Source organism: Somniosus microcephalus, chromosome 11, assembly GCF_052327205.1.
Source record: "Somniosus microcephalus isolate GS21.2 chromosome 11, FLI_Smic_1.0, whole genome shotgun sequence".
Lineage (NCBI taxonomy): Eukaryota > Metazoa > Chordata > Chondrichthyes > Squaliformes > Somniosidae > Somniosus > Somniosus microcephalus.
The window spans coordinates 93,626,953-93,652,393 of NC_140997.1; the positions used below are offsets into that span (position 1 = coordinate 93,626,953).

Sequence of the window (25,441 nt, forward strand, 5' to 3'; positions counted from 1 at the left end):
CTCCGCCCCCCCCGCTCCCCTCTCCGCCCCCCCCCGCTCCCCTCTCCGCCCCCCCCCGCTCCCCTCTCCGCCCCCCCCCGCTCCCTCTCCGCCCCCCCCCGCTCCCTCTCCGCCCCCCTCCCTCTCCGCCCCCCTCCGCTTCCCCCCCTCCTCCTTCCCCCCCCCTCCGCTTCCCCCCCCCCTCCGCTTCCCCCCCCCCTCCGCTTCCCCCCCCTCCGCTTCCCCCCTCCTTCCCCCCCCCTCCGCTTCCCCCCCCCCCCCTCCGCTTCCCCCCCCCTCCGCTTCCCCCCCCTCCGCTTCCCCCCCCCTCCGCTTCCCCCCCCTCCGCTTTCCCCCCCCCCCTCCGCTTCCCCCCCCCTCCGCTTTCCCCCCCCCCTCCGCTTTCCCCCCCCCCTCCGCTTTCCCCCCCCCCTCCCGCTTTCCCCCCCCCTCCGCTTTCCCCCCCCTCGCTTTCCCCCCCCTCCTCTTCCCCCCCTCCTCTTCCCCCCCCTCCTCTTCCCCCCCCTCCTCTTCCCCCCCCCTCCTCTTCCCCCCCCCTCCTCTTCCCCCCCCCTCCTCTTCCCCCCCCCTCCTCTTCCCCCCCCCTCCTCTTCCCCCCCCCTCCTCTTCCCCCCCCCTCCTCTTCCCCCCCCTCCTCTTCCCCCCCCTCCTCTTCCCCCCCCCCTCCTCTTCCCCCCCCTCCTCTTCCCCCCCCCTCCTCTTTCCCCCCCTCCTCTTTCCCCCCCCTCCTCTTTCCCCCCCCTCCTCTTTCCCCCCCCTCCTCCTTCCCCCCCCTCCTCTTTCCCCCCCTCCTCTTTCCCCCCTCCTCTTTCCCCCCCCTCCTCTTTCCCCCCCCTCCTCTTTCCCCCCCCTCCTCTTTCCCCCCCTCCTCTTTCCCCCCCTCCTCTTTCCCCCCCCTCCTCTTTCCCCCCCCTCCTCTTTCCCCCCCCTCCTCTTTCCCCCCCCTCCTCTTTCCCCCCCCTCCTCTTTCCCCCCCCTCCTCTTTCCCCCCCTCCTCTTTCCCCCCCCTCCTCTTTCCCCCCCCTCCTCTTTCCCCCCCCTCCTCTTCTCCCCCCCTCCTCTTTCCTCCCCCCTCCTCTTTCCCCCCCCTCCTCTTTCCCCCCCTCCCTCCTCTTTCCCCCCCCTCCTCTTTCCCCCCCCTCCTCTTTCCCCCCCCTCCTCTTTCCCCCCCCTCCTCTTTCCCCCCCCTCCTCTTTCCCCCCCCTCCTCTTTCCCCCCCTCCTCTTTCCCCCCCCCCTCCTCTTTCCCCCCCCCTCCTCTTTCCCCCCCCCTCCTCTTTCCCCCCCCTCCTCTTTCCCCCCCCCTCCTCTTTCCCCCCCCCTCCTCTTTCCCCCCCCCTCCTCTTTCCCCCCCCCTCCTCTTTCCCCCCCCCTCCTCTTTCCCCCCCCCTCCTCTTTCCCCCCCCCTCCTCTTTCCCCCCCCCTCCTCTTTCCCCCCCCCTCCTCTTTCCCCCCCCCTCCTCTTTCCCCCCCCTCCTCTTTCCCCCCCCCTCCTCTTTCCCCCCCCCCTCCTCTTTCCCCCCCCCCCCTCCTCTTCCCCCCCCCTCCTCTTCCCCCCCCCCTCCTCTTCCCCCCTCCTCTTCCCCCCCCCTCCTCTTCCCCCCCCCTCCTCTCCCCCCCCCCTCCTCTCCCCCCCCCCTCCTCTTTCCCCCCCCTCCTCTTTCCCCCCCCTCCTCTTTCCCCCCCCTCCTCTTTCCCCCCCCTCCTCTTTCCCCCCCCTCCTCTTTCCCCCCCCCTCCTCTTTCCCCCCCCCTCCTCTTTCCCCCCCCCTCCTCTTTCCCCCCCCCTCCTCTTTCCCCCCCCTCCTCTTTCCCCCCCCCTCCTCTTTCCCCCCCCCTCCTCTTTCCCCCCCCTCCTCTTTCCCCCCCCCTCCTCTTTCCCCCCCCCTCCTCTTTCCCCCCCCTCCTCTTTCCCCCCCCTCCTCTTTCCCCCCCCCTCCTCTTTCCCCCCCCTCCTCTTTCCCCCCCCTCCTCTTTCCCCCCCTCCTCTTTCCCCCCCCTCCTCTTTCCCCCCCTCCTCTTTCCTCCCCCCCTCCTCTTTCCCCCCCCTCCTCTTTCCCCCCCTCCTCTTTCCCCCCCTCCTCTTTCCCCCCCCTCCTCTTTCCCCCCCCTCCTCTTTCCCCCCCCTCCTCTTCCCCCCCCTCCTCTTTCCCCCCCCTCCTCTTTCCCCCCCCTCCTCTTTCCCCCCCCTCCTCTTTCCCCCCCCTCCTCTTCCCCCCCCCCTCCTCTTCCCCCCCCCTCCTCTTCCCCCCCCCTCCTCTTCCCCCCCCCTCCTCTTCCCCCCCCCTCCTCTTCCCCCCCCCTCCTCTTTCCCCCCCCCCTCCTCTTTCCCCCCCCCTCCTCTTTCCCCCCCCCCTCCTCTTTCCCCCCCCCTCCTCTTCCCCCCCCCTCCTCTTTCCCCCCCCCCTCCTCTTTCCCCCCCCCCTCCTCTTTCCCCCCCCCCTCCTCTTTCCCCCCCCCTCCTCTTTCCCCCCCCTCCTCTTTCCCCCCCCCTCCTCTTTCCCCCCCCCTCCTCTTTCCCCCCCCTCCTCTTTCCCCCCCCCTCCTCTTTCCCCCCCCCTCCTCTTTCCCCCCCCCTCCTCTTCCCCCCCCCTCCTCTTTCCCCCCCCTCCTCTTTCCCCCCCCTCCTCTTTCCCCCCCCCTCCTCTTTCCCCCCCCCTCCTCTTTCCCCCCCCCTCCTCTTTCCCCCCCCTCCTCTTTCCCCCCCCTCCTCCTTCCCCCCCCTCCTCTTTCCCCCCCTCCTCTTCCCCCCCCTCCTCTTTCCCCCCCCTCCTCTTTCCCCCCTCCTCTTTCCCCCCTCCTCTTTCCCCCCTCCTCTTTCCCCCCTCCTCTTTCCCCCCTCCTCTTTCCCCCCTCCTCTTTCCCCCCTCCTCTTTCCCCCCTCCTCTTTCCCCCTCCTCTTTCCCCCCTCCTCTTTCCCCCCCTCCTCTTTCCCCCCTCCTCTTTCCCCCCCTCCTCTTTCCCCCCCTCCTCTTTCCCCCCCTCCTCTTTCCCCCCCTCCTCTTTCCCCCCCCTCCTCTTTCCCCCCCCTCCTCTTTCCCCCCCTCCTCCTCTTTCCCCCCCCTCCTCTTTCCCCCCCCTCCTCTTTCCCCCCCCTCCTCTTTTCCCCCCCTCCTCTTTTCCCCCCCTCCTCTTTCCCCCCCTCCTCTTTCCCCCCCCCTCCTCTTTCCCCCCCCTCCTCTTTCCCCCCCCTCCTCTTTCCCCCCCTCCTCTTTCCCCCCCCCTCCTCTTTCCCCCCCCCCTCCTCTTTCCCCCCCCCTCCTCTTTCCCCCCCCTCCTCTTTCCCCCCCCCTCCTCTTTCCCCCCCCTCCTCTTCCCCCCCTCCTCTTTCCCCCCCCCTCCTCTTTCCCCCCCCTCCTCTTTCCCCCCCTCCTCTTTCCCCCCCCTCCTCTTTCCCCCCCTCCTCTTCCCCCCCCCTCCTCTTCCCCCCCCCCTCCTCTTCCCCCCCCCTCCTCTTCCCCCCCCCTCCTCTTCCCCCCCCCCTCCTCTTCCCCCCCCTCCTCTTTCCCCCCCCCTCCTCTTCTCCCCCCCCCCTCCTCTTCTCCCCCCCTCCCCCCATCAACTTCCTCCCCTGCCCCAATTCTTTTCTCTTCACCCCCCCGTGCCCCTATCAACCCCCCCCATGTGCCCCCCAACTCTTTGTCCAACAACTCCCCTTCCCAGTGCCCCTATCAATTCCTTTACCCCAATTCTTCCTCATTGCTTCGTCCCCTGTTTCTTCCTTCCTTCCTCTTCCTATGTCCCATTCTTTGTCCAAGTCCTTTAATTTCCCCTCACCCCGGTCATGCTACTCTCGGTTTCTCTCACTCTCTCTGTTAATATGGGTGTGTGAGACAGTGTACTGTCCCCCTGTGAATAGAGAGCAGCGGCTCCCGAACAGGCCTGCTATACTTCCCCTTTTGACTTTTAAGATGACCAAACAGAAATTATTTGTCATGTCCTCTGGTGCAAAGTATCCTTTCTCCCCTGCCAGACTTCAATATATATCTGGTAAATTTTAGAAGCTCTGAGTGTGGACAATTCTATCCTGTTGGGGGGAAGCTAGCAGGAAACCCTGCTGCTTTGCATGGTTTGGAAAGGAAGGTTTCACTGTCAGGACAAACCATTTGCTTTTAAATGTTGCAGTGCTTGATCTAATTTCAGGTTGAGGAGAAAGTACACATTTGTTTTGGGTTTAGAGGAATTATGATGTCCATTTATGCAGCGCAGCAGCACTGACTCTTTCTGACGAGTGTTTCTTTGTTGTTTGCTTTTAAAGGTCATCTTGTCACACCTACACATTACTAGCCAAGCTGAAGTGTTGTAAAATATTACTCCTTTGTATAAAGGACGCTTTAAAATGAGGACCCAGGCAGTCTTTATAGTAGAATGCAATTAGGGAAACAGATGTGAATGGTCCTGGTTTTTTTTAAAGATTAAAAACAAATTATATTGTTTGCGGAACTTTTGAAATGCTGCATTGTACAGGGGTTTGAAAGGATGGCAGGAGCAGTTTAATAAGGTATGCGGTATGACCATTAGATATAACAAACGACCCTGCAAGGTTGAAACACTGCCAAATCTATTAAATGCATTTGATAATTGTGAATAGTATACCAGGTAATTGTGAATAGTATACCAAATATTTGAGGCATCAGATGTGTGTGTGACTACAAAGAAGCTTGCTAGTTTTGAAATGCTAGTTTTGCTTCCTGTCTCCTGAGGTTTTGGCAGTAAAACTGTTAGTAAATTTATTTGAGGAACTGAAGTTAGCAATAAATTGGAACAGATGGTGGCAGCTGATCTGTAACCCATTGTGGCCTTTGGTGCAAGCATGGTCAAGATCATTCAGCAACGCACTGTCACATGACTTGCGCAGCACCTGGTCTGGTTTGATTAAAACTTGGAAAAGATGGGTCAGCACATAACAAGTAGCACTTGGTACCTATTCATTCTGCATTTATTTATTTCTTGTGACAAAGTATCAGTGTTGGTACTCTTGAGTTGGAAGGTTATGTGTTCAAGTCCCACTCCAGAAACTTGAGCACATAATCTAGGCTGACACTCCAGTGCGGTACTGTTGGAGGTGCCGTCTTTCAGATGAGACATGTAAACCGAGGCTCCGTTTGCCCTCTCAGGTGAACATAAAAGATCCAAAGGCACTATCTTGAAGAAAAGCAGCAGATGTCTGCTGATGTCCTGGTCAATATTTATCACACGAAAAAAACGATTGGACATTTATCTCGTTGCTGTTTGTGGGATCTTGCCACGCATAAAGTGGCTGCTGGGTTTGCCTACAAAACAACAGTAACTGCACTTCACAAGTAATAATTGCCTGTAAAGCGCTTTGGAATATCCTGGAGACGTGAAAGGTGCCATGTAAATGTAAGTTTGTATTTTGCTTCTGTTTTTGCACTGTTGTTTCCTCTTAAGTGTTTTTTGTTGTCATTGTTTGTGCCGTTTCCTTCTGCGGAGCATCCTCAGAATAACTAACTGAGGGGCTTTTGAGCGGGTGGAGTAATTTTTCTGTAAGTTGCTGCTGTGTGTTGAATATTTGACTGATTAAACGTTTCAAAGGTCCAGTTTCCGGCTGTTAACCTCTCCGAACAACCGTATGGTGCAATCAGTAACCATAGTAATCTGTCAAATTGTAACATTAGAAGACAGCTCAGTGCAGCTAATGGATATGCTTTTAGTTCATACATGTGGATCTATAATACATGGATAGATGGTATTCATTTGTGTTTTTGTACACCAGAAATCAGCAATGTACAATCCAGGGCCACTTGATTTGTGCTCGCCTGCACCCCGCACTGTTGGTTATTTGTATGGACCTATTATTTGTAGATAAAGGTCTTATCTGCTCTTCTTGATATGGAAGGTGTTGTTTCTTTCATTTCATGTTGTACAAGGTTGCCAGTTAGCAGATTGAGGTTATCTATTCTTTTAAAGTGAAATGTTTAAATTTTAAAATGCTTCTAATCCTGTCTTATTCCAGTGTTGTCCACTACGTTAGCCACATGTGGATAGTTAGGAATCCAGATGTGGCTGATTGCATTTATGATTGGTAAATAATCAATAAGTAACATTGATTATGTTGGTCATGTGATCTCAATACTCATATTTGCTTGGCGTATGCGCGTGAACTTTAACCTTTCTGAGCGTTTGGTAAAATGGTAAGACGAAAAGCAGAGAGTGCGAGTGATTTTTTTTGATCGGGATAAAAAGAAAATTAATTAAAATTTGTATATAAATTTCATGCACTGAATGGAATTGTGTTCTGGGCAGCCATCTCTGAAATGTTTTTTGATTGCAGATGTGCAACTTCGACTTCTTTGCTCTGCTTTGGCTCCTGCTGCCTCTTGCTGCACTCTGTTTTCAGTAGAATAGTGGGTGGTCTAGGGGGAAGATGATGTTGCAAACCAAAGCTGAGTGAAAAAGCTTTAGAGGACAGGTTGTATAAACTTGATAAAGGAGTTGATAGGGTAGATACAGAGAAACTATTTCCTCTAGTGAGGGAATCCAAAAACAATGGGGCACAATCTTAAAATTAGAGCCAGGCTGTTCAGGAGTGAGAGCAGGAAGCACCTTTTCCACACAAAGGGTAGTGGAAATCTGGAATTCTCTCCCCAAAAGGCTGTGGATGTTGGGTCAATTGAAATTTTCAAGGTTGGGATCGACAGATTTTTGTTGGGCAACATTATCCATGGATATGGGGCAAAGGCGGGTAAAGGGAGTCGAAGTTCAAGTCAACCATGACCTGTTTGCATGGCGGAACAGTATCGAGGGGCAGAACAGCATCCTCCTGTTCCTATGTCCGTTTCCGTACATAAAAATGTTACTGAGGGAGAGAAACAAGCCATCTCTTGCTGAGTTTTTATTCAAGAAGAACCTGTACAGAGATATCTTGGGATGATGGGCCGAATGGCCTCCTGTGCTGTTTGATTCTATGAAATGATGTTTTCTCACCCCATCACCTGAACTACTTGAAAATGTATTTTGCAAAAATCTCACTTGTTTTCTATTTACTTGCATTTATACAGAGTATTTTATGCTGAAGTTTCTCAAGTTACTAAATAGTTCAATACTTTTTTGAGCACGGTGTTGTATAAGTAGCTCTATATGTTTTCCGATGACATACTTTATTCTAGTCAAATCATTTCAACTATGTCACTGCTAGCTAGGACTTAATACATCTAGATTTTCAGCTGTCTGGTAATCACTAAAATAAAAAGCAGATTCCAAGTCTTTTTTTTCTACTTGTGCCACTCATGATATGGAGGCATTAATTATTGAAATTACGTGAATTTTCATCAGTAGCAAAGAAAAACATCGTGGCTCAACGACAAAAATTGCTGTCTGAGCATCTTTGGACTTGGCAACTCTAAATATACCACGACTTTTTGCAAAGCCTGAGCTAACAGGAGATTGTAGAAGACTTCCAAGAGTAGTTTGTGATTGTATAGTTTTATTGAGCTGACTTCCACAATCTTGTCCTAGTGGTTTAACAGCTGCTTCCTGTTTATACACTTTATATGAAGCCTTGATTTTTATATCTAGCCCAAATAAGAATCGCCATAACAATATCCTGTGAGTGGCTTTGCTTTGAATTAAGTCTTCAATCCTTTTGTTTGTTTTGTACCATTTCCATACATTTGATTTGCACATCATTTTTCCACCCAATAGTGCACATCCCTTCCCATTTCCTTCAGTTCTGTTTTTAGTTCTGTTTATTTACTCCATCCTCTCTTTGTGTGGAGCTTGTTTTCACTTTGTTCTGTGTAACATGCTTTTGCTCCATCCCCTCTTTGCACATAATTTACTTAATGCCATTACACAATCTAATCCACTGCCACGAAGTTGGGTGTGATGTTAAGGAGAGACGCTAGTGTGCTATAAACAATTGTATTAAAGTGACGGGTGCAGACTGTACTTTGCATCAGATCTTTAACTATATATTTCTCGTTCAATCGCCGATACTGATGCAGCAATCTGCTGATCATTTACTAACTGCAGCAGCATTCTCCAAAGTATGCTAATACTGAAAACTCGTTGCTCTCGCTTGGGTTTTACACCTTGCACTGCCCCCATTTGTCAGGGTGGGTGGAAGGACTTGGTCTGAGACCTTTGCAAATGCTGCAGCGATGAAACAGATTGTTAGGAGGTGCTTTGAGAGTGGTACAAAGTGATCTTCCTAACTGGGGAGATGCCTAACCTCTATTCAGGTCTTCTCCATGATGGATGGTTGTCACTGATAACATAGGGACATAGGAACAGAAGTAGGCCATTCTGCTGTTTGGATAATTACAGGCATGAACCTATATCCTGTCGCTGTTTGGCACAGTTTGGGGCTTCTGTCAGTGTATGTGCACGTACGTATTAGATTAAGGCAAGAAAGCGATTTTCACTGTTAACTCCCAGCCTCAGTCAGTGCTGTAGAAACCACTCCATTTATATTCTACTTCAGCCAAAACAACTGCACGTGCGTGCTATTTTGCTAGTGGTGGTACCTTTGGCTGGGCAGGGGTCTTCAGCTGCTGAACCCACCGATGCCCTTGTTTGTTGGCCGCTTCCAATGGCAAGTTGGACCAGCCACATAAATACTGTGGCAATAAGAGCAGGTCAGAGGCTGGGTATTCTGCGGCGAGTGTCTCACCACCTGACTCCCCAAAGCCTTTCCACCATCTACAAGGCACAAGTAAGGAGTGTGATATAATACTCTCCACTTGCCTGGATGAGTGCAGCTGCAACAACACTCAAGAAGCTTGACACCATCCAGGGCAAAGCAGCCCGCTTGATTGTCACTCCATCCACCACCTTAAACATTCACTCCCTCCACCACCGGCGTACCGTGGCTGCAGTGTATACCATCTACAAGATGCACTGCAGCAACTCGCCAAGGCTTCTTCGGTAGCACCTCCCAAACCCGCGACCTCTTCCACCTAGAAGACAAGAGCAGCAGGCACATGGGAACACCACCACCTCCAAGTTCCCCTCCAAGTCACGCACCATCCTGACTTAAAAGTATATCGCCGATCCTTCATCGTTGCTGGGTCAAAATCCTGCAACTCCCTCCCTAACAGCACTGTGGGAGTACCTTTACCACATGGACTGCAGCGGTTCAAGAAGGTGGCTCACCACCACCTTCTCGAGGGCAACTAGGGATGGGCAATAAATGCTAGCCTTGCCAGCAACGTCCACATCCCATAAACTAATTTTTAAAAAAGTTGTTTTTGTACTTGTGCTGCCGTCGGAGATGAGAGTTGAAGCCATCCATTTTGGCAGTGTGGGTACTGGTTCCAGTGGCAGGACTGACGTTTTATGTTCACAGTTTACTGCAAACTTTGCATTAATTTTAAGGATGAACGAGATCTATTTTTGTTGCAGTGAGAGTATAGCCCAGCTAGCTGTCTGGATAGTAAACCAACGTGTGTGTAGAGGATCATCAGGAGTTGGAATAGAGATGGGATCAGATTTTATTTTGTTCCTCTAACATGATGTTCCTGAAGGATTGGAGGTTGATGCTGGCTATGTTGGGCTGATTCCGGAGACTGAAAGTTAAGAGATTTGGGATGTGTTGTCCTAAGTTTGACATATTTGGCAAAACACTAAAGTACTTAGGCTTTCTGGTTTTGGGGATAAACTGATACCCTCTAACCTCTACCAAAAGAAGATTGAAATTAGAATTTATGAACCATCAGACAGATTAAAATGTCTTAATGCCCATCACTTGTCATCTCCCAAGAAAGAGCTGGTACAACATTTTCACACAGAAAGACAATAAACGAGTCCGCTCCGAGGTCCTGCTTTCCTTGCTGACCTGGCTGTCTGGTGTGCTGGGAGGCTAAAGTTCTCCCTTCGGCATCCCCTCCTTACCCAAAATGATCTAAAACCAAAACAGTGTCAAACTAACCTTATGGAACTCGAGAGATTGAGCCAATTTTGCTCCTTGACATATTTTAATTTAAGTAAAAAGGAAAAGCAGTGGCAAGTTAAAATGTGGATTTTATTTTGACCGAAAGATTTGAAACAAATGCCAAAGCCGGAATCGGGGGAGCAGGACTAATTGGACAGCTCTTTCAAAAGAGCCGACACGGGCACGATGGGCCAAATGGCCTCCTCCTGTGCTGTATGATTCTAAGAAACAAAATTAAATAGCGGAAATATTGCTGCATGTGTTCATGGAACCAGCCACCCCTGGATTTCACAGTGCAGCAGTTGCACTGTGGGGGATCTTTCGATCCCTGGTCCTGTTGGAAATATAGAAGACTCATTTTATTTATTCTGTTGCTAAAACGCAGTAGGACAACTTTTCATTCATTTGCATTCGTGCAGAGCTGCATAAAAGATTACGGATTCTGCCTGGAGTGTCCAGAACAATAATTTAATACCACACTGTTCTGTCATCTATGCTGAAATAGAATATGAACAATTACAGGACTTAATTGCAGTGACCATTGCTTTTTAAGAATAGCTCCATTTACTGATTTCAGAATTTGAATTACATATGAGGCTAGAAATGCATCTTTGTGCTTTCTCATTGGTTTAACGTTGCTAATTACTGACTGCATTACTGTTTTCATGAATCATGGGTTTGGATGACCTGTTGGGACCCAAATTGGTAGGAGGTCCCATTTTCACTGGTATTGTAGCAGCAATTGATGTCCCCAGCATGGGTTTGCAGTGCTTTGCAGGATGTGTTTCATATGGTTAGTTATGTTGGAGTCCTGATGCACTTTCCTTGCAGACTCTTGTGCCCCATTAGGCAACTTCCTGCTGCTTTTTTTTCTGCTGCATAAAATAATATTTCAATGGTTAGCATTTATCAACTGCAGCCTCAGTGTGAAAGCGGTAGTAGCATCACGTAGCCGAGGGAACAACTATTGTGCTGTTCTTGCATATTAATAAATGTAAGAAGTCAACACCAGGTTATAGTCCAACAGTTTTATTTGAAATCACAAGCTTTCGGAGCGCTGCTCATTCGTCAGGTGAACTGGAGAGATGCATAAAGACACAGCTCATATAGTCAGAGAATAATGTCAGATGTTTACAGGTAATCTTTCTGACTGCCATTTATCACACCTCGGCAGAGAGATAATCACAGCAATCAAAGGTGTGAATGGTGTCCAAACAGGTCAGTCAGGAAAACATTACATCAAAGAACAATGAGGTGGGGTCACAAGGGGTCAAATGTTGCAGATGCTGGGGTCTGTATGAAATGATATGCTACGTTTGTATACTAAATGCCAAAGCAGTGCTGCGGTTTGTTAGATGCTGCTGTCTTCTAGACATGGCGCTGTAAAACAAACAAAGTGGTGCCCATGTCCCTGGTGGTCAGGAGCACCACTTCACGTGAGATTACCTGCCTCCAGGGGCAATGCGCCACCACCCTCCCCCCCCTCCCCCCCCGCGGTGGCAGATCTAAACTGCTGCCACCGCAGGCTCCTTTACGCTCTTGAAAAAGTTGAAATTGTATGTAGATTTGTTCTGTTCTTGCCGCCGATCTCTAAGTGCACCCTGTGGTGTAAGTGGGGTGAATTTGGAACACGGGCAACCGCTTCCAGTGTAAGCAGTTCTGCAGTATTAATGGGCTGTCTGTTTGGGCTTTATCTAAACATTGCAACATTTAGTGTTATCAGCTTTCACAAGGAGACTTTGCGAACTACCGCTGCTCTCTGAATTGTGTTCCCTCTCACTGTCTGATGGCTCTAATGCTTCTATTCCAAGTGTCGTGCTGATTTTTAAATGTCTCCGTGGAGAGTGGAGCCATTTCTGCCATCCAGTGTCAGTCTGAAGCATTGCCAGGCTGATGTAGCATGAGTTCAGTACTCCTGGCCCCTGCTAATCTGTAGCATAAAGGTGCTTAGACTCTCCTTGACACCCACAGGACATTTTGCTTTCCCCACAAGCCATGTTTTTTGGTTTTTCTTTTGTCCTAGTTGTATTGGAGCACCAAAATCTTTACTTTTGCTCTAATGTGGTAGCTGTAGTATTGTGTTTGGCCTGTCTGGGATTGCAGCAATATTTGGGACACCAGTTTGTGAAGGATGTTTTTTGCAGCCTCTGATGCACACAGTCTGCAGTATATTTGCAATGAAGTAACTTTCTTAACATTAATTTCTAAATGTTTAGGTTGCCCCAGAGCACTGACATGGTCCCTTATTTAATTAGGATTTCAATGATCTTGGTTCCTGCCCCAGTTGAATTCACCAAAACATAAAAGATGGCAATGTGTCAGAGCTTGGGGACACAGTTTCACCTGCCTTGCAGGTTTTTTTTTAGTATGCAATGGCCTTAGAAGCCAAACACCGAGCAAGTCTCCAATATAAAAAGGAAGCAAGATAAGGAAACTGATTACGGTTAAAACGTTGACCGTTTTCCCACAGGAAGAGCTGCTTCCTGGGGCGAGAGGGAGGGAGACGAAGGTTGCTACTAACGCCAAACCCTCACTCTTCTCGGGAAAATTGCAGCTACTTTTGTATTTTGTATTCCCATTAGTGAATCGAGCATTGACTGTAACCAGAAAAAAATTATACTGGAAATACACAGCAGGTCAGTCAGAATCTGCAAAGAAAAAAAGACTTTGTTAAAGTTTTGGGTATTACCTTCAATTTTGGACTAAATCCTTGTGCTAAGTATTAATCGTCAATGAATCGGTTAGGATGAAGCCTGGTATTGCATCATCTCACAGGAGAAAAGGATAGCAAATGGAAATTTACGAATACCTACAGTGAAATAATCATGCAGAAATAAGTTTTTGGAGTTGTTGGCCTTTTTCTATTAGATGCTTATAAAACGAGGGTTTTTCTGATTGCTGATGAAGGACTACTCCTATAATTTGTAGCATATCCTGTACAGTCCAGATGTGACACATATACAGTACTACATGTAGCAGATTCCTTTTGACAGATGTTTATCTGATAGCCTGATGTGTTGCCATACTAGACTAGAAGGAAACATGATTCCCGCTAATGGAAAAGTGCCAGTGCTAGTGTGGTGTTGGTTACACTTTAACTGCATTTATTTGCGGGTTAAAATTTGTTTTTTTTTGTATATTTGGGCAAAATAAAAGAATAACAGTTATATATTTTGTTCAGTTAGACTGGCTTTAAAATGTGTGACTAAACAGCAACATAGTGACTCGCTTAAAAGAGATCACATGAATAAAACCCATGCTAATTGTGCCTTTAAAAAAAAATTGATGTGCGAATCATAATGAACCAAAATAGTCTAACATCATAATACACTTTACTTGGGTAATGTTTTATGGCCAAAAATAATGACTGAATTAGCAGTGGTTTTGCAATATACAGTAAACTCTTTCTTATCTGGCACCTACGGGACCAGGATGGTGCCGGTTGATGAAAAATTCTGGATAACAGAGAGGTAGGCTATTTTTAACACACAAATATAAACCACTGACTAACTTGGCCACCGCGGGAGACTCTGACTCGGTAAAACGAGTGCTGGATGAATTTGGCAAGATTACCGGTTATGTATTTTGCCGGTTATTAAAGAATTCCGGATGATTAAGTGCCGTTTAAACGAGTTTACTGTAATTTATTCACTTTAAAAAAAAATTGAACTCAGTCCTGCCACATCCAGTCGTGAGTGGTGGTGGACAATTAAACAGTTAACAGGAGGAGGAGACTCCAAAAATAGCCCCATCCTCAATGATGGTGGAGCCCAGCACGTGAGTACAAAAGACAAGGCTGAAGCATTTGCAACTATCTTCAGCCAGAAGTGCCGAGTGGATGATCCATCTCGGCCTCCTCCTGAGGTTCCCAGCCTCACAGATGCCAGTCTTCAGCCCATTCAATTCACTCCACGTGATGTCAAGAAACGGCTGCCGACACTGGATACTGCAAAGGCTATGGGCCCTGACAACATTCCGGCAATAGTACTGAAGACTTGTGCTCCAGAACTAGCTGCGCCCCTAGCCAAGCTGTTCCAGTACAGCTACAACACTGGCATCTACCCGGCAATGTGGAAAATTGCCCAAGTATGCCCTGTCTACGAAAAGCAGGACAAATCCGACCCGGCCAATTACCATCCCATCAGTCTACTCTCAATCATCAGCAAAGTGATGGAAGGTGTCGTCGACAGTGCTATCAAGCGGCACTTACTCAGCAATAACCTGCTAACTGACACCCAGTTTGGGTTCCGCCAGGGCCACTCAGCTCCTGACCTCATTACAGCCTTGGTCCAAACATGGACAAAAGAGCTGAACTCGTGAGGTGAGAGTGACTGCCCTTGACATCAAGGCAGCATTTGATCAAGTGTGGCATCAAGGAGCCCTAGCAATAAACTGGCACTTTCACTCCATGGCTGTTGTGCATTTGGGGGTGCTCTTCTTAGGTTGAAACTGAGGATATGGTCAGGGCAGAATTGAAGGAACTTCACTCTGCATTTAACTGCACAGTGCTGGATGCTGACAATGGGTGCCTGAAATAGAAAATGTTCCATTTCACATCCCTCCGCTTCATAAGTGGAAAATTCATGTGATTTTTTTTTTTTTAAATGTGAAGTAAGAGAAATGGATACTTTTACTCATCATAAACCTTTACTACAAATTTATTATTTTACTGTTCTGTAACAGAATAAAAAGCTATATGCCACAACTTACTTTGTCAAAGCAGGCGATTTGTCATCCCCCGACAGCATGGGGAATTTGTGTTTGTTCAGTAATATCCACTTCGGGATATGGTCCAGCTTTTCCTTAATGTTATCGTTCCTTTTTATGTATCTGTCTTTGTAACCATCTCGCAGATTGAAATTTGGATTCTTGCTGGTGGGCTCCACGCAGTATTTTAGCTGCCTGGCATCATTAAAGAGCTGGCGACGTGAATCTAACGAGAAACAGCCTATCTCAACAGGCTGCCTGTAATCAGGAAAGTTCTTGTCATAATAGTCTGGCTGCACAGGAAGGGCATGTTCACATTTGTTGTCATTGTTTCTGTTTGTGTGTGAAGTGCATTGTTTATCAGTATCCATCCGCAGTAATTTAATCTGACTCTCTTGTATATCATCTGCTTTTCGTTTAAAGACTCCCCTGGACGATTCCCTACTGGTGAGAATACCAAGGTCAATGGAAAAGAAACGAGAAACTGTAAAGGCAGCAAAGAAGTAAAATAAAAAGGCTAACCTGATCTTTAGCTGCTAATGTGGCTGACGCCCACGATGGTACACCTTGCTGATAAGGAACAATGTAGGGCGGCGTGCAGAAGTTATACAGACAATAGGTGATCGTAAACGCATTACCATGATGTTCACTTAGCTGTAACCCATTCAGTAAAATGTGGCTTGCCCAGCTCGAACTGCCAGGCCAGGAAATCAAATTAAAAGTATACGTGCACAGCTCAGCATGGTGGCATAGTGGTTAGCACTGTTGCCTCACAGCGCCAGGGACCCGGGTTCAAATCCGGCCTCGGGTGACTGTCTGTGTGGAGTTTGCACATTCTCCCCGTGTTTGCGTGGGTTTCCTCCGGGTGCTCCGGTTTCCTCCCACAGTCCAAAGATGTGCGGGTTAGGCTGATTGGCTATGATAAAAATTGGCCCTTAGTGTTAGGGGGGGATTAAATACGTGGGGTTATGGGGTTACGGGGATAGGGCTTGGGTGGGATGGCTGTCGGTGTAGGGACCGGGTGCTAGGGTTTGGATGATCAGCCATGATCTCGTTGAATGGCGGAGCAGGCTCGAAGGGCCGAATGGCCTACTCCTGCTCCTATCTTCTATGTTTCTAATGTACGATGTGTTAATGCTTTCTCAATGCAGGTATAATAATGTAGCACGCTGTATGAAAAATTGCTTACTCTGTTGGATTCGTCAGACTCTTGCAGGAGTCGGTGCCGATATATCAGAGTAAGACTCCGCGGATAATAAATCGTTTGAACTCTCCGGTTGTATTCGACTCGGTGATTGCTGAACCAGACTGAGGGTAAAAGAATCTGTTCTATCATTTGGTGTCAGAAGTGGGATCTCAATGGACAGTCACCGAGAGTTCGCGAATTAAGAGCTGAATCGTCTCGGACGTGGAGGGAGGAAATGGGCCCCCGATGTAAGTAGTTTCTTGTACTACCTCGGTTTTCCTCCAATTCCGCCAGTCTGACGACGAATCGGCCAATCGCTAGCTCCCGTGTGGTGTCCCGCCGAGATCCAGGTCAGTCTGGCGAATACTGGAAGAGATAGGTGATTAGGTCAGTGATCGGATATCACTGAGGGTCAGTATACGTACTGAGGGAATAACTAGGAACTGTGTAAACTTAGAAATAAGCACTTGTGTCAGGTAAAGCGTCGACCTTGTATATCACTTGGCCCGCCTAGGCTCTGAACAAGTTTAAAACGCGACTGTGTAAAGTTCACAAGGGGAGTAAGATGGGCAATTGTTTAGATACCACGACTGAATCGGGTAGCGCCTTACAGACCCTTTGTGAACAACATCCTGACAAAGCAAAGCAACTTAGACAGTTGTCGGGAGGATTAAATAAGAAATTAGGAAGTGATCAATGGCCACTAGGAGGAACTAAGAACCTAGATGCTGCTAAAAAGGCTCAAGAATTAATTGCCCTATGGAGACAGTATTGCCAGGAACTGAAAGAAACTTCCTTGTTAGCAAGTTGGCAGGATAATGCCTTAAAATTAGGAATAGGACTCACTGAAAGAGGGGTAGTCAAACCAGTAGAGGTATTGAAAAAGGAATGTGCTCATGAGAAACGCTCAAAACAGGAGTCTGAAAAGACCATGGGCGAGTCTGGAAAGACTGATAAGTGGTTTACGTAATCCAATGGTTGGCCTTGCCTTAACAGAGGGAGATGGTGATGATGATTTGGAAGAATGGAATCACAGGGCTCATGTTCCCCGTGCTCCCCCCCCCCCCCCCCCCCCCCCGTACGTTAACATTTACCCCCCCGGTGGCACCCGTACCAACTGTACAAACCCCCGCGCCGACACCAAGTATCTGCCAGTGCCATTTCCCCGCCGCCGTCAGTCACGGTTCAAGTGAATAATCCCCCGCCGGTCCAGATGGGAGACCAACAACCGGGTCCCCAGTATACTGACCCTGTTGCTTTTTACACCCGACTCGGGACTAAGAATAATCGGCCCCCGACGCCACCCTCACCACCCCAACCCAGTCCATCAAGGTCACGAAAACGGAGAAATCAAAGGCAGATGATTCAAAGTCAGAGACTAGAGAGTCAGAGCCAGAGTACCCTCAAGGCTTTAAGGTCCTTTTTAGAGTGCCGGGACCATAGTGACATTGACAGTGGAGATTCAGGAGATGACTTGTCATCCCTGGAATCAGAATCCGATACCGAGAGACCCGCCAGACATAAACCGACACCCCGGCAGTTGCCGGTGAGACAAATGCCTAACCCTGCCTTTAACGCGAATACTCCAGTGGCCGCCGATAACCCCCGGACCATAGGTTTCCAGGGGTAGAAGATACCTAACGAGATAATGGCTATCTTAACCGGGATGCCAGATAGGAAGAAATCCCCCACCTTGTTTGTAGAATTCCTCCGGACTACTATACTCGTCTATAATGCTGAATCAAGAGACTTATGGGCGTTAGTACAGCAGATCTTGACTCCCGCCGAACATGCAAGGTTTTTGGTTAACCTAGGCTTTGCGGACCATGCCGCATTAGAGGCTCAAAACGCACAGGGTGCTGCTCGTGAACAGGCCATACTCACTGCTTTAACCACCACCCTGCAGAAACCCATTGATATATCCAAGGTGTTGGATACTAAACCACGAAAGGGCGAGGGAGCAGAGGAATTCCTAGAGAGATTCTCTGAGGTATATCGGAGTCAGTCAGGAGATGCTAATTACCAGAACGGAGCAAACTCGCTGCAATACTGTGCTATTCTGATAAACTGTCTACCAACCTCGGTGTCTGAAGCAATTAAGACTAACAATATGGACTGGTCAGAGAATAGTCCCAGCCAGATGGCCAGGGCAGTGAAATATTATTGGAAAGAGAGTAAGAGTCAGGAGAGTCAGCCCCAGGTCAAAGTCAAGACTGAGTATGTGATGAAAAAGGAAGAGCCAAAGCCCACCCAAGATGTGATAGGATATCAGACGGAGCCCCAGTACTGCGTCCCAGGGTGGGTTGATAGACAAGGGTACAGATATATCAGCCATTCCAATGGACCGACCGTCCCTAAATATGGCCCACCCTACGCTCCCCCGAGACAAAATTTCAGCGATAGAGGAAGAGGAGGGAAGCAAGCAGGGTCAGATGCCTGTTTTAACTGTGGTCAGCAAGGCCACTGGAGCAGGGAATGTCCCTCCCGAAGACAAGGAAGAGGGGGCCATATGCAAGGACAACGGGGAGGTTGGCAGGGAAATCGGGGACGAGGAAGATATACAGACTTCTCCCAGAATAATCCGTTTCCCCAGTACTGACTAGCCAACCTCGTGGTGAACGGGTTCCAGTCGGACAAGGAGCCCGTTCTATCATTACTGATTGGAGGGAACTGGCATACGTTTCTGGTAGACACCGGAGCAGCATGTCATCCGTCCGATCGGAGCTCAATCTCCCTAAATCCGGGGAGACACAAAGCCTGTCCGGATTCCAAGGACAAGTGTGCCAGTACCCGATATCAGAACCAGTTGAAGTAGCATTTCGAAATGAGTCCGTAAAACACCAATTCGTGATCACAAATGGGCTGGATTGCAATCTCATGGCCAGAGACCTGTTATGTGCATTTCAATTAAGACTTGAGTGTGGGAACGAAGGAATAACTGTAAAACCATGGGCCCCTAAAAGACAATGTTACGTCTCCATCACCCCACAATGGTGGACTCTGGACTTAAAGGATGAACCCCCATCTCATGTAACCCTAGCTTATGATCGAAGTGGAAAAAATGAGTTGGAGAATTTTTACCAAGCTTATGGAGGAACTGAGTGGGATGTTGTTCTCCGAGCCATAGTTACGGGACCGGAGGGAAAAGCAGAATATGTTGAGGTTCCCTCGGAATTGTGGAAGCAACCCCTAACTGTAGCCCCACACATCACCCGGGAAGTGAACTCCCCCTACCGTGCGAAAGATCTGGGACCCATGGTAAAACAGGCAGTTGAACAAGCTAACCCAGATGACCGGCAGGAGCAGGCCCTGTCAGGCGGTCGAACTATCCTGTTCTACCAAGAACCAAAGGTAGCCTCGACACAGTTGCACCACCACGTTGGGAATGAGGTACCGGAATACGTCAATCCGCAAGTGTGGGCAGAAGACCCCACACAGGTAGGATGCGTTAAAATAACTCCCATCCAAATCGCCCCACAGGAAAATGTTGTACTACCCTCCATACGACAGTATCCGCTGAAACAACAAGCGATACCCAGCATTGATAAACTGATCACGGGACTACTGAAACAAGGAATCCTGATTAAATGCCAGTCCCCGTGCAACACGCCCATACTTGCAGTTCCAAAATCAGGAAAGCCAAACCAGTACAGATTAGTACAGGACTTACGATCTATCAATGCTATTGTACAACCGCTTCATGCACTAGCACCTAATCCAGCTCACATTCTGGCCCAGGTCCCTGCACAAGCGAAAATCTTTGCAGTAGTCGATCTCCAACACGCCTTCTTCGCCTTGCCACTGGAACCGGCAAGCCAGTACACCTCTGCCTTTACTTATAATGGACAACAGTATACGTGGACCTGACTGCCGCAAGGCTTTGTAAACTCTCCAACATTATTCTCTAGGTGCCTACAAGGACAGTTGCAGACTTTGACCTTGAAACATGGTTCCGCTCTGGTCCAATACGTGGACGATTTGCTAATAGCTAGCCCTGACGAACAAAGTAACCGGGAAGACACCGCCCAGTTGCTTAATCACCTATTCTCACTAGGGTACGTAGTCTCTCAATCAAAGGTACTAGTGGCTCAACAGAAAGTTAAGTTTCTCGGCTTCATGCTCTCAGCAACCGAGCGGAGTCTAGAGAGAAGCGGGATTGAGCCAATCTGTCAGTTCCCCGTAGTGCAAAACAAGTGAGACAATGGATGGGGATGGTAAACTACTGTAGACAATGGATACCCAACATCGCTCTAGAAACCAAACGACTAACACCATACACCAGTATGGAGGGCGAGTTTCAGCTAGATCCTGTCACCTTGAGAGCGTTTGAAAACCTAAAGGAAGCATTGTCACAAGCACCAGCGCTGGGGAGACCCCTGTATGACGGGCCCTTCCAGCTATACTGCACTATCCTCACTGATTGTTCGACTGCTGTCCTAACTCAAAAACATGGGGACAAGCATAGGCTGGTGGCTTACTACTCCTCGAAGTTAGATCCAGTAGCGCTAGGGCATCCCGTATGCACCCAGATTCTGACTGCCATCTATAATAGCCTACAATCGGCTGCCAATCTAACTTTGCAACAAGATATTACAGTATACAGTTCACACTCGGTAACTGCACTATTAGGCCAATTACAAACTCAGCACCTCACTATGGCCCGACAAAATAAGTACGAGATATACCTGTTGAATAATCCTAAACTGCAATTTAAGCATTGTACTACTATCAACCCAGCATGTTTTCTCACAGAACCACCCCTCGAACAAACAGACCCAGGACATGATTGTCTATTTTTAATCAAGGAGGATACCTCCGTCAGGGATGATCTATCTGATGCCCCAATGCAGAGTCCTGACACAACCATGTATGTAGATGGAAGTGCGTCCGTCAGTCCCCTTGGGAAAAGACTTTCTGGATATGCAATCGTAGATCAGGACGGTAAAACTTTGGAGTCTGCCGCCTTTGAGTTTCCGTATTCCGCCCAACAAGCAGAACTGTTCGCATTAAGACGAGCTTGTATCTTAGGGAAGGACTTGAAGGTTAACGTTTATACAGACTCGAGATATGCCTTCGGAGTGGTTCATGATTTCGGACAATTATGGAAAAACAGAGGGTTCCTAACCTCTGCAGGAACACAGATATCCCATCAGAAATTAGTATCTGACTTACTACAAGCCCTCATGCTACCAAAACAGATCTCCGTGATAAAGTGCTCCGCACACACAGCAGGACAAACCCCAGTAGACATAGGGAATAGATGCGCTGACCAGGAAGCTAGGGAAGCGTCCCAGGAACAACGAGTGGTTGTGCCTAGAATAATGAGCCAGACTAAAAGCTCAAATAAAAGCAAGTCTCCCTCGGAAAAGCCAATGCCAATCATCCAAGACGTCATTAAGTTACAGGAGGACGCTCCTGACTGTGATAAGGGACTGTGGAAACAGCTCGGTTGTACATATAATTGTGTGTCTAAACTATGGGTCACCCCTGCCGAGCAAACTTGTATGTCAGATGAGCTAGCATTATGGGTTATTGAATGTATACACTTTGCAACTCCTTGTGGTGCCAGAGCAACTAGTGACACGTTACTAGCTACATGGTGGCATCCAAGATTACAATCTCTGGCTCAAGGTATTAGCAGTCGCTGCCTCATTTGTCAGCAGCATAACCCGGGAAAAGGCATACCTTGTGAAATGGGTAAGACGCCGTTACCCACGGGTCCTTTTGAGACCCTCCAGATGGACTACATTGAGTTAGAAAGGTGTCAGTGTTATAAATATGTACTGGTTATTGTTGATGTATTTAGTAAGTGGATTGAGGCCTACCCGACTACGGATAACAAAGCCTCCCACTGTTGTAAAAGTTTTAATGAGAGAAATTATTCCCAGGTACGGAATTCCAAACCGATTAAGTTCAGACAACGGCCCTCACTTCGTGGGTCAGGTAACCAAGGAATTCTGCACCCAAATGGGCATCCAACAGCAGCTACATTGTGCCCACAGGCCGCCGGACTGGTCGAACGGGCTAATCAGACCTTGAAAAATAAACTTGCCAAATTACAGGCCGAGACGGGAACTACCTGGCTCAAATTACTCCCTGTGGCCTTGTTCCAAATACGTACTACCCCGGCTGGTGCAGCAAGGTTAAGCCCTGCTGAAATCATATATGGCAGACCTCTCAAAACCCCGTGGAACCAGGAAGTCCCAAAGACTGTCCACTTTCACCACATGACGGCAGAAATGACTAACTATATTTTGTCGTTAACCAGGGCATTGAGAAGTCTGCACTCCCGGGTACGCGCTGCCTACGTCGACCTCCCTCCTATAGTCAGTCCGTCCAAAATCGAGCCCGGAGCGTATGTATTGATCAAGAATTGGACGCGAAAAGGATTGGAACCTCGTTGGGAAGGACCCTATCAAGTCCTACTCACCACCCCAACTGCTGCCAAAGTAGAGGGAAAGAGTGCTTGGGTTCACCTCCACCACTGTAAAATTGTCAGTAATGCTATGCCTAAAACTTAAAGAATGCTAACCTCTCTTGCTTCCAAGAAATCTCTCCTTAAACAGACGTGCCGCGCCGACTGGCCATGCAGACGCCACTGTGGATCCTCTCCATCAGTGTCCTGCTCACTCCTGGAATAACTCAACAGCGCAGAAGGAGAACATGCCGGCGGAACCAACCCAAGCGGGTACACCATCTATGCCAAGGAGACGTGCTTCGGTGCAATGATGATAACCCAGGCGGGTTCGGGAAATGGAACGTGATCAACTTGGACACCTACATTGGGCTTATTAGACAGCCCCACCACTCGCTAGTGCTGAGAAACAAACACAGAGGAACATTGCCATGCTATTGGACCGAGTGTAAATTTGATTACGTTTGTCGACGCCAGGTGACCAAGTCTGTTACTGCAGGGCCATGCAGTAGAACTACCGATACCAAAGGACAAAGTCGTTATCTGAAGTTCAATCAGGAAAGGAAGAGAAATGGGCTGCCCCCTATGAGCAGCTTTGACTATTTTAGGGTAGAAGGTACCCTCACAAAGAGACGTAAACGAGATCTCCAACACACTTTCCCTGAAGAAACCCCGACTGGCAACCTATTCCTCCAGACTCACGCAGCCCTATACTCACCAGAGTCAATTGTTTGTTATCCGCCCCTGATATCTGTTGAGGGGGTGTTTGCCCCAACCCCGGTTATTGTTCCCCCGGACTTTCTTTTAGATACTCACCTCCCCCCTCCCACAACCAATATAACATTACCCTATACCTTAACCCCGCCCGCCAATTGCCTGAAACTAAGCAGGAACCCTGGTGGCTATGAGAATTGTTGGAATGGGACGGGCTATGGTTGTAGGTCAGTATGGGTTAAACAGAACTACACCTGCTTGGTGACACGCTGCCTCCACCATCAGTGTACGATAGGACCTGACACCGGTAGCTGCACATGTGAGCAATCTGTGTGTGTGTCGATAACCGAAGGAGTACAAATTTTATGTGGAGAAGGGGATGGGACAACTCTGAAGGTAGGGGGGGAAACCTTTATGCTAGTAAAAATAGCTAATACCCAGCCTGCTGATACTCTTGAGATCCGAGGTTTTGACTATTTCCTTCCCCCGAGCCATTTAAGCACAAGGCAGAAACACATATCCGTGATATATACCAAACCAGGCTACTTTTTCTTGGGCCAAGGAAAAGCCACTAATTTCATGGTAATAGATATCGCCCCCCGGACTGTAGCCATCGCTACCTTAACCCCTACCACAGTACCTTGCCCCTCCCAATGGACATCCCACCGAAGAATAGTAGCCAGGGCAGCCTCAAAAGAGTTTTGCTCCAAGTGGAAAGATCCTGAATCCCTAGGAGGACACGGAACCTCTGTAGGATATGGATTTGCTGGCCTGTTCTCTATAAGCTATACTGGAGCCTATTTGGCCGCCAATAACCGGAACTACCTTATCTGTGGCCTCACCATCCTAGGTAATGCTACCATGGGGGCCCTCGACGCAGTCACTAAAGAATTGTCGGAACTCAGGTTATTCACTATGCAGAACAGATATGCCTTAGACTACCTGCTGGCCCGAGAAGGTGGTGTCTGTGCAATAGTAAAAGGTAAATGCCTTATGGGAGTCCGAGACCAGACAGAGAACATCACCCGCTTTATCACAAAGATAAGGGAACAAATGGATGATATGAAGGGAGCAAGTAACTGGGGATTTGGAGGATGGTATGACTGGTTGATAAATATGGCTATGTACCTAGTAGTTGCAATCGTCTGTATTTTTGTTGGACTAGCAATCATGAAATGTGTGTTAGGAAGAATGCAGCTAGCTTTGGAGAAAATAGGTGGCCCGAAGATGTTAATAGTAAGACAGACCAATGAATGTGAAATGAAGGAAGTAAAGTACGATGATAATGAAGAATTTGATCGACTAAATAGGATAAACGTAACTGAATAACGGTTGGTTATCATAGAATGATAAAAGGAGGGAATGAGAATACCAAGGTCAATGGAAAAGAAACGAGAAACTGTAAAGGCAGCAAAGAAGTAAAATAAAAAGGCTAACCTGATCTTTAGCTGCTAATGTGGCTGACGCCCACGATGGTACACCTTGCTGATGAGGAACAATGTAGGGCGGCGTGCAGAAGTTATACAGACAATAGGTGATCGCAAACGCATTACCATGATGTTTACTTAGCTGTAACCCATTCAGTAAAATGTGGCTTGCCCAGCTCGAACTGCCAGGCCAGGAAATCAAATTAAAAGTATACGTGCACAGCTCAGGATTGGTGCAGAATGTACGATGTGTTAATGCTTTCTCAATGCAGGTATAATAATGTAGCACGCTGTATGAAAAATTGCTTACTCTGTTGGATTCGTCAGACTCTTGCAGGAGTCGGTGCCGATATATCAGAGTAAGACTCCGTGGATAATAAATCGTTTGAACTCTCCGGTTGTATTCGACTCAGTGATTGCTGAACCAGACTGAGGGTAAAAGAATCCGTTCTATCACTGGTATTGAAGTGCTGATCCATATCTTCACGCTTTTTGATTTAAGAAAGCCTGCAAGAAATTAACAAAAATAACATGAAATATAATCGACAGCAACTAGCAATATTATGTTACATATGTTTAGTGGCACAGTTGGTAAAGGCAGTATGTGACTAAGCAATGACCATAAACTCCCACACTCCTAACTCCCCAAAGCCTTTCCACCATCTACAAGGCACAAGTCAGGAGTGTGATGGAATACTCTCCACTTGCCTGGATGAGTGCAGCTCCAACACTCAAGAAGCTCGACACCATTCAGGATAAAGCAGCCCGCTTGATTGGCACTCCATCCACCACCTTCAACATTCACTCCCTCCACCACCGGCGCACTGTGTACCATCTACAAGATGCACTGCAGCAACTCGCCAAAGCTCCTTCAACAGCACCTTCCAAACCCGCGACCTCTACCACTTAGAAGGACAAGGGCAGCAGACGCATGGGAACATCACCACCTACAAGTTCCCCTCCAAGCCACACACCATCCTGACTTGGACCTGTATCGCCGTTCCTTCACTGTCGCTGGGCCAAAATCCTGGTACCTACACCATATGGACTGCAGCGGTTCAAGAAGGCGGCTCACCACCATCTTCTCAAGGGCAATTAG

The 25,441-nt window shown here is 48.6% G+C and overlaps 1 long non-coding RNA gene across 1 annotated transcript; it reads left to right on the top strand.

The window, feature by feature from the left end:
- Positions 1-3,606: 3,606 nt before the first annotated feature.
- LOC147110761 (uncharacterized) lies at positions 3,607-24,737 on the top strand. Its single transcript, XR_015079983.1, has 2 exons — positions 3,607-5,362; positions 22,335-24,737. It is a non-coding gene; the product is annotated as an uncharacterized LOC147110761 (long non-coding RNA).
- Positions 24,738-25,441: the final 704 nt, after the last annotated feature.